Source organism: Centruroides vittatus, unplaced genomic scaffold (assembly GCF_030686945.1).
Source record: "Centruroides vittatus isolate TY-2023 unplaced genomic scaffold, ASM3068694v2 scaffold_450, whole genome shotgun sequence".
Classification (NCBI taxonomy): domain Eukaryota; kingdom Metazoa; phylum Arthropoda; class Arachnida; order Scorpiones; family Buthidae; genus Centruroides; species Centruroides vittatus.
The window spans coordinates 3,536,809-3,548,450 of record NW_027122709.1 but is presented as its reverse complement, the minus strand read 5'-3'; the positions used below and the strand labels follow the sequence as shown (position 1 = coordinate 3,548,450).

The following is an 11,642-nucleotide window of genomic DNA, read 5'->3' as shown; positions in this document are numbered from 1 at the left end:
TAATAAAAATTTTGTAACGAATCGTAATAAATGAATATTATAATTTTAAAACGTAAATTCACAAAAATGGCTCGAAGTAATTCGAACATCCGTTTTACGTTTCCGCCCTTAAAACGAAAATTTTAAAATTGAAATTTATATAAATGAAATCTCATTTAGGATCCGTATCTAAGTAATCTCTATATATATTCTCGGTGGCATTTAATTTCTTAAAATTCCAGAAATAAATCTAAACATATTCGATGTAACTGGTGTGATTTTAATTTCTGTTTTGAATCGAGACGTTCGGATCTTTGCAAATCATCGTGGTAGATGCGCCAATCTTTTCTTATTTAAGTATTGAATTGTTTATATTTTTAAATTAAAATTTAAAAAAAATTATATTACGCAACGTACAAGGTAAGAGCGATTCGGAGATGTAATTATACGACACGTTCTCGTCATAAAATCGCAATTTTATGGAGTTTTATACAATTTTTTTTTTGCTCCCTACTATTTGTACACGTGAAAATTTATTATTTATACATTTATTATAATAAAATATGGAAAGGAATTATTTCGATTCCGTTGTCTGTGGTTAGTGTCGCGACTGCTTTCCACGGATAATCATCCCTTTCGTCATATCTCCAATAGAACGAGTATGTAAATGATAATTACCAATTTCGAATAGCCTAATACTACGAATTGGCTTCTAACAGTCAGGTAGGATCATATAATTATCACATAAATGTAATATTTAAGTTAAATACTGTGATATATTTTAAAAAGAATAAAGTTTCGCCGTTTATTACGAATTTCGTACGATAGATGTCGATAGTTGCCAAGATTCTAGATTTTAGTCATTTTCTGGAATATTTTTTTCAAAATTTAATGGCGGAGTTTTAAAATTTAAGGAAAAATAAGTAAAAATGTCATTTTATAATCGAATTATGTTGTAGTTTATTTTAAATTAAGTTCATTAAAATGTTGCCATAATTAATTACAGAAACTAAGCCAATTTCTGTTGTTTTATTACAATTATATGATCTATCGCCCATAATTGGCTTACGATGCAAAGTAATCGAGATAATTCCTGATTAAATAATAGAATAAATATGAAAAAAAATATCGCATATTAAGTTCATTCTGTAGCACGGTTTTCTATAACAAGAACTGGAAAATGTCCCATTTCTTATTACAGAAAATTGTGAAGGGTGGAGAAATCCTACATTTCTCAACCTATTTTACACGGCAAATCAATTAAAAGGCAAAATAAGCTTCTAGGATCTACCGATTGAAAAGGGATGATTTAGTTAGCTACGTAACAAGTAATCGATATTAACGTTTGATAATATTTAAGTTATCGAGTATATCGTTGTGACGTATGCCGTGTTAAAAATACAAACAGGTGATTCGTGACGTTTGTAATGCACGATTTCGTGACGATAGAACATCGTGACATTTAGTTACGATATATTGTAGACCATTAGTAATTATTCAATTTCTGCCATCCGTTTTGAGAGTTATGACGTTACTCGTACTGTACGTGTAACGCAAAATATCTGGTAATTGTTGTGATAAGTATATAAAAGAATTAATTTTTTATATTTTTACTCTTGTTTTAAATCATAAATAATGGAAAAATAGATTTATAACGAACGGAAACAGTGAAAAAGTACAGATATACATTTAAAAAAATCTATTTTTGTGTCAAAATGTAAGGATGGAAGTTTGAGCTAATTATTAATAAATTCACATTTTTAGCAAATACATTTACGTAAAAAATTATTTTCAGTAGTTAAAAAATAATAATAATAATAGTTCTCATTTCTGTAAGATACCGTATTTGTTAATAAATTCCATTGTCAATAATACCTGATACCATTTATCTTATTATTATTATTGATAATTTTAGTTCTAAAATATTCCTATTTTTTAAATATATATTTGTTGGAAACAAAATATATTTTTAAATTATAAATATTGTTTAGTGAAAAATTCACAAATAATTTGGAGCTAGATGCAATGGTGGATTAATGGCGACTTTTTCTTTCACTAAAATCAACTTACTCTCTTAAATTACTTCTTAATACAGAATAAAGTAAAACTGGAAAGTGATTCATCCTTATTTAAACTTTTTCCTTAAAATTATAAGGAGGAAAAACACAGCATTTTGGAGGCCCCGGAATCTCGGGCCCTTGTGACTGGAGAAGCGAAGGAATCGATAAATCCGTCACTGCATAATCGTATTTAAAGATATTCTTATACTTCGAAGAATATATCCACGATGTTGCCTTATGAATATTTACGCATCTTGTCATAATTATAAAACAAAATATAAATGTTTAAACATTTTATACGAAGCCCCGAGTAATGCCGTTGTTTTGGCACCACTTACGAGTTAGAGTTTCGTATTTGTTCATTTTAATTTACTGGTAAAAACTTATTTCTTGCATACGTTCTTTGTAAATAGAATGTATGCAATGCCAGTTTAACGTATTGAATTTAAAGTTTTAAATATTTAAATTTATAACGCCAAGAAAAAGGTACATTTATACAGCATCCTGTTATAAAATTGCATTTATCGATTGATAGATTTAGAATGTAAGCACCGTTAAAGGAATGTTTTACGCGTGTAAATGTTACGAAAAATAATTTAAATTATTCGTAAAACAGCTAATTTAATACGATTTAATTATCCCAGTGTTAATTATATAGGTTTATGAAGCGGAATAATTTTTTAAAGAATTGTTATTAAGGAGTGGCGCCGATAAAAATTCTGCTTATAAGGGGGGAAAGAGAGATGTTAGAGTGAGTTTTGGAATGAAATAATCTCGAACGTCTGTAGTGATGTCGATCCGATCGTTAGAAATGTAATTTTTACTGCGTCAGGTTGTTCACAAATCGATCTGAAAATATTTCTTCAGTTCCTGTCGAGACGTTATCGTGGAAACTCGAATGCATTTCATTCGTTCGAGCATCGAGTTCTTACTCTTTCGTTTGATAATTTCGTCTTAAATTATGCAATTTTATTGATAAGAGAGTACGTTTTCGATTTTCTTAAACTAAACATTAAACGATACAATGAAAAGACGTGATTTAATTAAAGCAATACATCGATTTTCGAGTAATGCCGTAATTACGAAGGGAGCATCTCTTAATCGGTTATTTCCTCTTAAATCCGCAATTGTCTGCGGACGAAATTAAATGTTTTCGATTTTAAAGTCATAAAAATTAATGCACGTAACTGAATTTTATGATTTATAAAATGCTACCGAAAATTACTTCCATCGGAGAATGGAAATGCTTTCTAATAGTGTCCATAAAAATATGTTGAGACTCATTTAACTTTCGAAAAATTAATTTACGTCTATGTACTTTCTTCTTTTCTAGTTTACTACGTTGAAAAAACTACAATTAATATATTTTTATTATTTAAAAATTTCATGAAAACGTATCGTTTACGCGTGATTGCAATCACGACTGCGATGGTTGGAGGAAGCAGTCGTTTCGCTCCTTATCTCTTTTCCGCGTAATTAATATAAAAATAATCATTTTTTTTGATAACTTGTCTATTGAATTATTATTTAATTGCATTAAAAAATTAATAACTTCTTTCTTAAATAAATAATTATATTTTATAAAACATAAAGAAATAGGTCTAACACGTAAATGGCATATATTTTGAAAAAAATGTGAATTTTTGCCAGAATATTTGAGTTTTAAAAGATCAAAATTAAGAAAGGAAAAAAAAAAAAAATTACACCAAGCGATAACTCTTCCCGGATTCCTGCTGTGATGACTTGTTTAACGGATCATCATTAGAATCATGTGATTCACCGCATACTAATGATGATCGACTTAACTAACTTATTGTTTTCTTGTCTTAATTTACATAGATTTCCATTAGTTATTACTACGTCGTGCAAAATATGTGTAATTCTAAATAAATTATACGTAGAGATTACCCAACCCTATATTCTTAAGAGTGCCATTACAGGATGTATTCATTATTACACTAATATACCTCTGAAAATGAACGTCAAACATATTAGTTAATTACGCGTAACTCGGCATCCACACCGTAACGTTATTAATTTAAATTAAATTATTTGATATAAAAATTTCGAAAAAATATATGTATATTTCGTAAACAACGACAGAAAAATATTCAAATAAGAGGAAAAAAATATTAGAAGCGAAGTAATATCTTTAAAGGTTGCTTTTCTCTGCACATCGACAGTTGCACTGGGGTAAGCAATCGATGTTACCATAGTTACTCTGTCTTGGTCGACTGATCTTAATGTAAAGGAAGGTGAACATCTACATCTTTAGAAGAAAGGGGTGCTGACTTCAATTATACGAGAGTGGAGGCAGTTTCGTTAGCATTGTGGAAGATGCCAGTAATTTGATTATCTAGGGCAATCCGATAACTTTTTATTTCTCCCCAAAAAATGGATTGTTATTCGAATTTTATCATCTTCAATTTATTGACAACACTTTTTATATTTTCATTGCAGTAAATACCCTTAAAATTTCAATTTAAAAATGCTATTAAAAAATAAAATTAAACGAATGACATCGATCGTATGTGAAAATGGTCGAAAATCTTAGATTCGTTTCTACTTAGCTTTACACGTAATATTAAATATTATGATAATATTTATGATGATTTAGAATATTATTAACATCCGAGTAACGTTTACATAGTACTGGCTTTTAAAACCAAATAAAATGTATCTTAAATTGTTTGAATTATTATTCTGTATGATGTATGAAAAATATAAATGAAGAACGAAGAATGGAAGAATGGAATATTGTAACAACTACAGGCAGACGAGTTTAAAAATCCAGAAGATTCATTAATTAATTGATTTATTGACACGATGAACGAGTGATGTATTGCGAGACGTGCCACGGGTTTGCTCATTATGAATGGGTCCATAATATGTTGGTGGTTTCGTATGCAAAATGGAAAATCTTTGCCTCTCAGTTCTCTGCTAGGTTACGAGAATTACTCGTTACTAAGATAGGGTGATCGAACGTTCCCATTTTTCGTGGATTGTTCCCGGTTTAGCCTGTTTTTAATATTTGGTGGTGGAATCAATCATTGACTAGAGCAGTTTTATTAGCACACCAATATAACATCGCCAATTTATAGATCAATAAATAAATAAAGCTTTAAAATAATCCGAGTTCAATCAGTTTTATATTCCATTTTCACTGATTCTGAAATGTGTATCCGGTTGGATCGTAAATGATACGGTACGTCTAAAAAAGGCACTCTCGGTGGGATTAGAGTCTGACATACTAAAGTCACCCATGAAAAATTTTTGAAATTTTGACTAGATTCAAATCTAGGTCCCTCAGAGTAGTATATAAGTTACATCTTTTAACGATTCAGCCATCCGCCGAGTCTTCCAAGAAGAATCAAACGCAAAGATTACACGCGATCAGAATGAAAATTCTACATTAATCGCTTGCAGTCTCCGAGAAAAAATAGAATGAGATTATGTTATAAACGTAATAACAGCTCCTATAGAGTAAAACCGAAGGAATAGAAATTTTGAAGGTTCGGTCTTCATTATATAGATGATATGCAAATCGTCAACGTTCCGAGGAAATCTAAGAATTGGAGAAATTTCGAAAATGACGACTCAAAAGCCACGAAAGGATCTTAAACCATAGAGAAAAAAGACACCCATTGCTAAGTGCGACTTCTTAAATAATTTAATAAACTTTTCAAAATAATGAATTGGAGTAATGGAATTAGACAACGCACGCGTGGGCGATCTGCCATGGGAGAAGTGCTTTTCGCGAGGAATTTTATGGGAAACAGACTCTTATTTAAGTGTTAGACACGTGAAGAAAACTCGGAAAACTCCACGTGGCCAGTCTGTTAATCAACCGCGAATGGAACTACGATAAGTTCGAAACCAGAAATGGGGACATTGTAAGCGAGCATTGTGGTAAAATTTGATGGACTCCCAACATTAGAGAAGTAGTTGTTACTCTGAAAAATAAGTGAATAATCCTAATTAAACTAATTTTATTGAATTAGCAATTATTGGACAATTTTTATTATCTGTTGAACCAATCGCACTTGTTCGACCTACTTATTTCAACTAAGTTTTTGTTAGAAAACCTGGCTGTTTTCATTACGGACATGATTAAAAATAAAGATCCTCTTAGTGCTCACAGGTCAGAAAGAGTAAAAGTAAAAATAAAAAATAAAATAAAACCTAGACTATCGCTAGACGTAATCATTGATCCATCGTCGATAATTGCACGAAACCATCGATAATTTTGAAGCCCTCACACAGCACTACACAAGAATAACAGAACGAGACACGTAGGCTACGGATTATTGAAGACGTACGCGAGTGAGAACAGATGGTGTATGTATGACCCATCTGCATGATTACTAGATTATACAGTAAACATGCTCACAACTTCCAGTGTTCAGTGGTTTTGTCTACTCAGCCACTGGCATGTATTTCAAAACAATGAGAAATACTATTAAGATTCCAAGCAAGAAATACAAATCAAGAGAACCCGATTAAAACGGAAAAAACTTCGAGACGAAGAGATTTTCTATGTTAAATTTTACTATCAGCCGGAAACCTGTCTAACGTAGAAAGTGAAGAGGTTTTTGGATAAGGAGAACCTGAATTACCCCGAATAAAGAGGAAAATTCAGATTTCACTTAAATATGCTCGTCGTTAGGAAGTAGTTGGAGTAATTTTGGATTAAGCCTACTAATAGAATAATTTTTACGTATTTTTGCACCATTGTATGAGATTTACTCAGTGGTGCATTTAGAAATATGGGAGTCCCTAGGCTTACAATATGCAGGAGCACCCTAAACAAATAGTGTTACTTTTGCATTAAGTGATTCTATTTTATAATTTTCAGTTTGCAATATTTGGAATATCGACAGAATAAAACAATTTTTTTTTTTTTTTGGTACAGGTTTAATCGAATATTTGTATACAAATGAATCGAACTAAAACTACGCTAAAATTACAATATAAGTGGTAAAATTGTTAATACAATAGTACATGTCACAAATAATAACTTACACAATAGTAATCTTAAATGTAGTTTTTTGTGGGTAAAAGATGATTTCCATGCATTGTGTTCCAGCCATAGCGGGTGTTAGAACAAAAGGGGAAAGGGCACTGCTATTAAAAATCCGCGATTAGTACTACCATTCTGTTCATGCAAAATATATTCATATATTAATATTACTCAACTGATTGTCTTTTTTCCTTACTTAAGCTTTTAATTTGTAATTCACAACGGATTTAGTGTAATAATAATTTTACGTAGAAACGTAAAATTATTATTTTGAATTTTTGCGTCTTTTGAACTCTTGTTCCCCGGGTCCAGTGAGTCTAATGGAAAATGCGGAACTAGTTTCATTATAAAAATGAATGTAAATGTGTGACATTTATCTGATACTTGATAAATGTTTAAAGAAAACATACTAAAACCTGTTCAAAACGGAAAAAATTGAGTAGGGTGCATTCCGGTTTACACAGATTTTTTCTTTTTTTTGTATCTTGATCAGTTTCGGCTCAAGATATCGACATGGTCAGTTGTCCTTGTCGATACCTTGATCAGATCCTTGTCTTGTAGACAAATTTGGCACCAAGATCGATTTAAAATCACAATATACAACTCTGCAGATTAGGAAAGTATGATCGTATAACAAAACCAAACATTGTATGAGGGCTTCCGGGTTGTAAGGAATGAGGTCCGACATATCCGGGATGGACCAACACCCAAAAACTTCCCGGAGTTTTTCGACCCGTCCGAATTCGTTCTAGGGTCCCCCAAAGCGATAGGCTGACACCTTAAAATCCGGCCGTCACTACAACCTTAACTATAATGGTTTGGTTAACTGCGCTAAGAAGGAAGAAGTTTTAAAAAGCGTTTAATTTAATAATATAATAATATATTATTCGGAAAATTTTTATATTAAATATGGCAGTGATTAATTTTTTGTGAGAGAAATGTTCAATACATTTTTCTAATTGGCTGGCTGACTGCCATTTTTATCACTTTATTCCATTTTTTGGAATATAATTATGAAATTGCATTCTTCTTTTTTAAGCATAATTCTATTATTGTGTTACTTTATTTAGTTTTATATGGGGAAATATTAATAGTAATCATAAATTAGCTAAACAGAAAGTTCTTTATAAGATTTATGTCCATAATTCTCTAAGAGATCCTGTTTTCTAATTTTCTTTTATTATTATTTACATTTGTTAATAAATTAATTTTCAATGAAATGATTCAATTTAACTCGAAGTGTTACATACATCTATAAAAAACTATTGATATTATTGCAATATTATTAGTACTAAACGTGCAGATTTCTGACATTGCAGATATCTTTTGCATAAGAAATCGGATATTTTGGAAGACTAATTTAATGAATTCTCACTAAAAATCAATAAATAGAAGTATTTTTATTTATTGTAGAAAAAATAAGATATATCGATAGGAAAGTTGTTTATTTTTGATAAAATATGAGAGGTAAGAATATTTTTAAAAAGTTCATTTTGATGATATACGATATTACGAAGGTTGTTCATCTTGATGAAATATGCCAAACAGTAATGTAAAAGACACTTGTTATCTAGAAATAAAAATTAATTTTCCACGAAATATGTTATTGTATACACGGAAAAATAAATGTTAATAAAACAGATAATCATTACCAAAAATTTGTTTTCCTACATGGTTAATTGGGCTGCAATTTTTAAATTGCACGCTGTATATTTCCACTGTTGTCCGTTGTCCTCTGTTAATCTGAGATTGCAGTTGATAGATGAAAAGCGATACCGGATATGGAAAGCTTAATTTAAAATAAAAACACGATTAAAAATTGCAGCCCAATTGCTTGTTTTAATTTGGATTCTATCGCCCAATCGAATTTTAAAAAAAATTATGAATATATTTTTTTTATATTTTGATAGCAGATTAACGTTATTAATTGTTTATCTCGTAGGTTATTGAATTCATATTATTTAAATTATTTATAGCTCTTAAATTGTATTCTGTATGTCTATTTTGAGAAGATATATTTCGCAATTATGAATAGCCTATTCACCTATGCCAATACATTATCTATTTTATAGCGTATTTGACATTGTAGATCCATTTTATACACATTGATAAAATATGATTATGTCGAGATAACTAATCAATAAAACGAATTAACGAAATTATCGAACAAAAAACATTTTATCTGAAATTCGGCTTTTCTGTCTATATGGCTATGGTATATACAGGAAAAGAAGATATTTTAATACTTTGCTTAACTCCTAAATTCAGTTTTCTTGCATGCATTGCGATGTTCCTTTCGCGAATGCCTTGTATTTTTAAAGATTTACTCGCGTATTTTATTAATTTCAAAGCGACGAAGCCATTGAAAGTTGTGAAAAATATACAATTTTCATATATCAGTAGCATATTTTGCATAGCTTTTAATAATAAATTTCCGGTTTAATATTAAATATTTATAGTTTTTTAAATGAAAATCGATAGCGTGACAGTTATCTCTTTCACACTTATAACACATTGCCGCGAAAGTTATAGACGAATCGCATGATGTGTGTTCATTATGAGTTAGATGACTCATTTCGTACAAACTATCATAATTTTAGGAAACCAAATATAAGACATTTTATTAGGTAATTTATTTACCACAAAATATAAGAATTTCCATATTGACAAATAGTAAATATTGTAATATGTATTTAAAAAATCAGAACAATTCAAGAAAACATAATAATTAGTTGATAATAACATTAATAATTTATTAAAAGAACAAAAAATAAACTATTATATAATTCAGTTTATTGAATTCTATGGTAAAATATACAATAGTTAATAACACGTAAATCTGAAGAATAGGCCTATTGTATGATATACATTTAACTTATTGTTCCCACATTAGATTATCTTTTTATCCTGTATGATGTTATAAAACCCATAAAGTGTAAGTATACGACTTATGCATTAAAAAATTTCATAAATTCTAAAATGTTAATGTTTTTCCTAATTTCTAAGTGTAGATTATACACATTGCAAAACATTAATTTATAATTCATATACAATAGATCGACTGTTTTACGACTGGTATAGATTTTCTTCTATTATTAAGTGAAATGTGTTATTTCGTAGTTATCTCCAAGTTATTACATAGCTAAAACTGTATATTTGAAATCATATTTTTTATATGGAACTTTTTTGAATTTATGGAAAACACGAGACCTCGTTTAGCGACTGTCATTTCAGAAATTGTCTTACTGTATATTTATTTTCGTGATATTTTGATATATGTAAACATATACAATACTCTTATCTCACTTCAATCGAAATTGATATCCATGTACTAGTATTTGTAATTGACAAACAAATACTAACGATGCTCTGTATTTGTTTATTTTAAAATTATTTTAATTACTCGTGTTCCTAAGAGATTTTTCTCTACAGAGAAAATTTATTCACATAGAAGCATAAAATAGATTTCTACCTTAACTACGGACACAGGAATAAAAAAAACTGTAATTGCAGTTCTAAAAAATTAATCAACAAAAATAATTAGACAGATAATTGAAAAAATATTTCGTTCGGTGATAAATGAGGGAATAAAGCGCGATTAGCTAGATATTGCAATTCATCGAGATTCGAGCCAGATTATGAAAGAGATACGATCAAATTGCAAAAGTCCCTTATGAAAGTTCAAGCCCAAACTACTAGATTCAGTAATATTTTGTAAATGTGCATCTGGAGAATAACGTGCATAAACTGTTTTTCTAGTATCATGCTTTATACAGAAAACATATATATATATGTATCTATCTATTTATTTTTGAAACAGTTTTATCACTGTGATAAGAATTAGATGATTAGAATTAAAATTATATAAATAAATTTTATATAAATATGTTCTGCATGAACTAAAAAAGTTTATTTTCTGGGTGCAACAAAAGCTGTTGTTACATTTATCTCGGATATTAATTTTCTCGAATAGCTAGTTAAAATAGTATATTTAATATTTTGTTTCTAACATTGTCATTATTTCGAAATAAAGATTTTCACAATAGATTAATGTAAAAATTTTATAAAAAAAATACTTCATAAACTATTTTGGAACGGACTGTTTACCTACAGTCGATTCCAAAATACAGTAGTTTCCATTAATTTTTCGAAGAGATGAACATTTTTCCTATTTCGAATGAAACGGGAAAGAATTGCAACGAAAAAATGACTGTAATTATTCGATTATAAGAATTTTATGTTTGTGCCATATTAATTTTATAAACTGTAGAAGTTGTTTTATTTTTAATATTAATTATTGATAATCATTCTCAAAACCGTTTAGTAATGCATAAAAAGTCAGCATTGTAGTTGATGAAATAAAATTACATCGTGATTTGTATATTTTAAAAATAAAAAGTATTTTTTCACTTAATTTTGATATTATTAAATATGTAATTTTATACAGTTTTGAATATTTTCTTTAATAATTTATAAAATAAAACTGAAATTGTCAATTAAGTAATTTGCGGTAGCGAGACTAATGCAATTATTATGTACAGTACCCTAAACTATCTAAATAAGACCAGACAGTGGACTCTAAT

At 29.2% G+C, this 11,642-nt stretch overlaps 1 protein-coding gene across 2 annotated transcripts in view; it reads left to right on the top strand.

The window, feature by feature from the left end:
- Positions 1-596: 596 nt before the first annotated feature.
- The window catches only part of gw (trinucleotide repeat containing adaptor protein gawky), a 241,126-nt gene continuing 230,080 nt past the window's right edge, over positions 597-11,642 (top strand). The window contains exon 1 of one of the 2 annotated variants that reach the window (XM_067287367.1): positions 597-702. The gene's annotated coding sequence lies outside the window, so the exon portion shown is untranslated. The remainder of the gene's footprint in view (positions 703-11,642) is intronic. The other variant, XM_067287369.1, reaches the window with a different exon arrangement.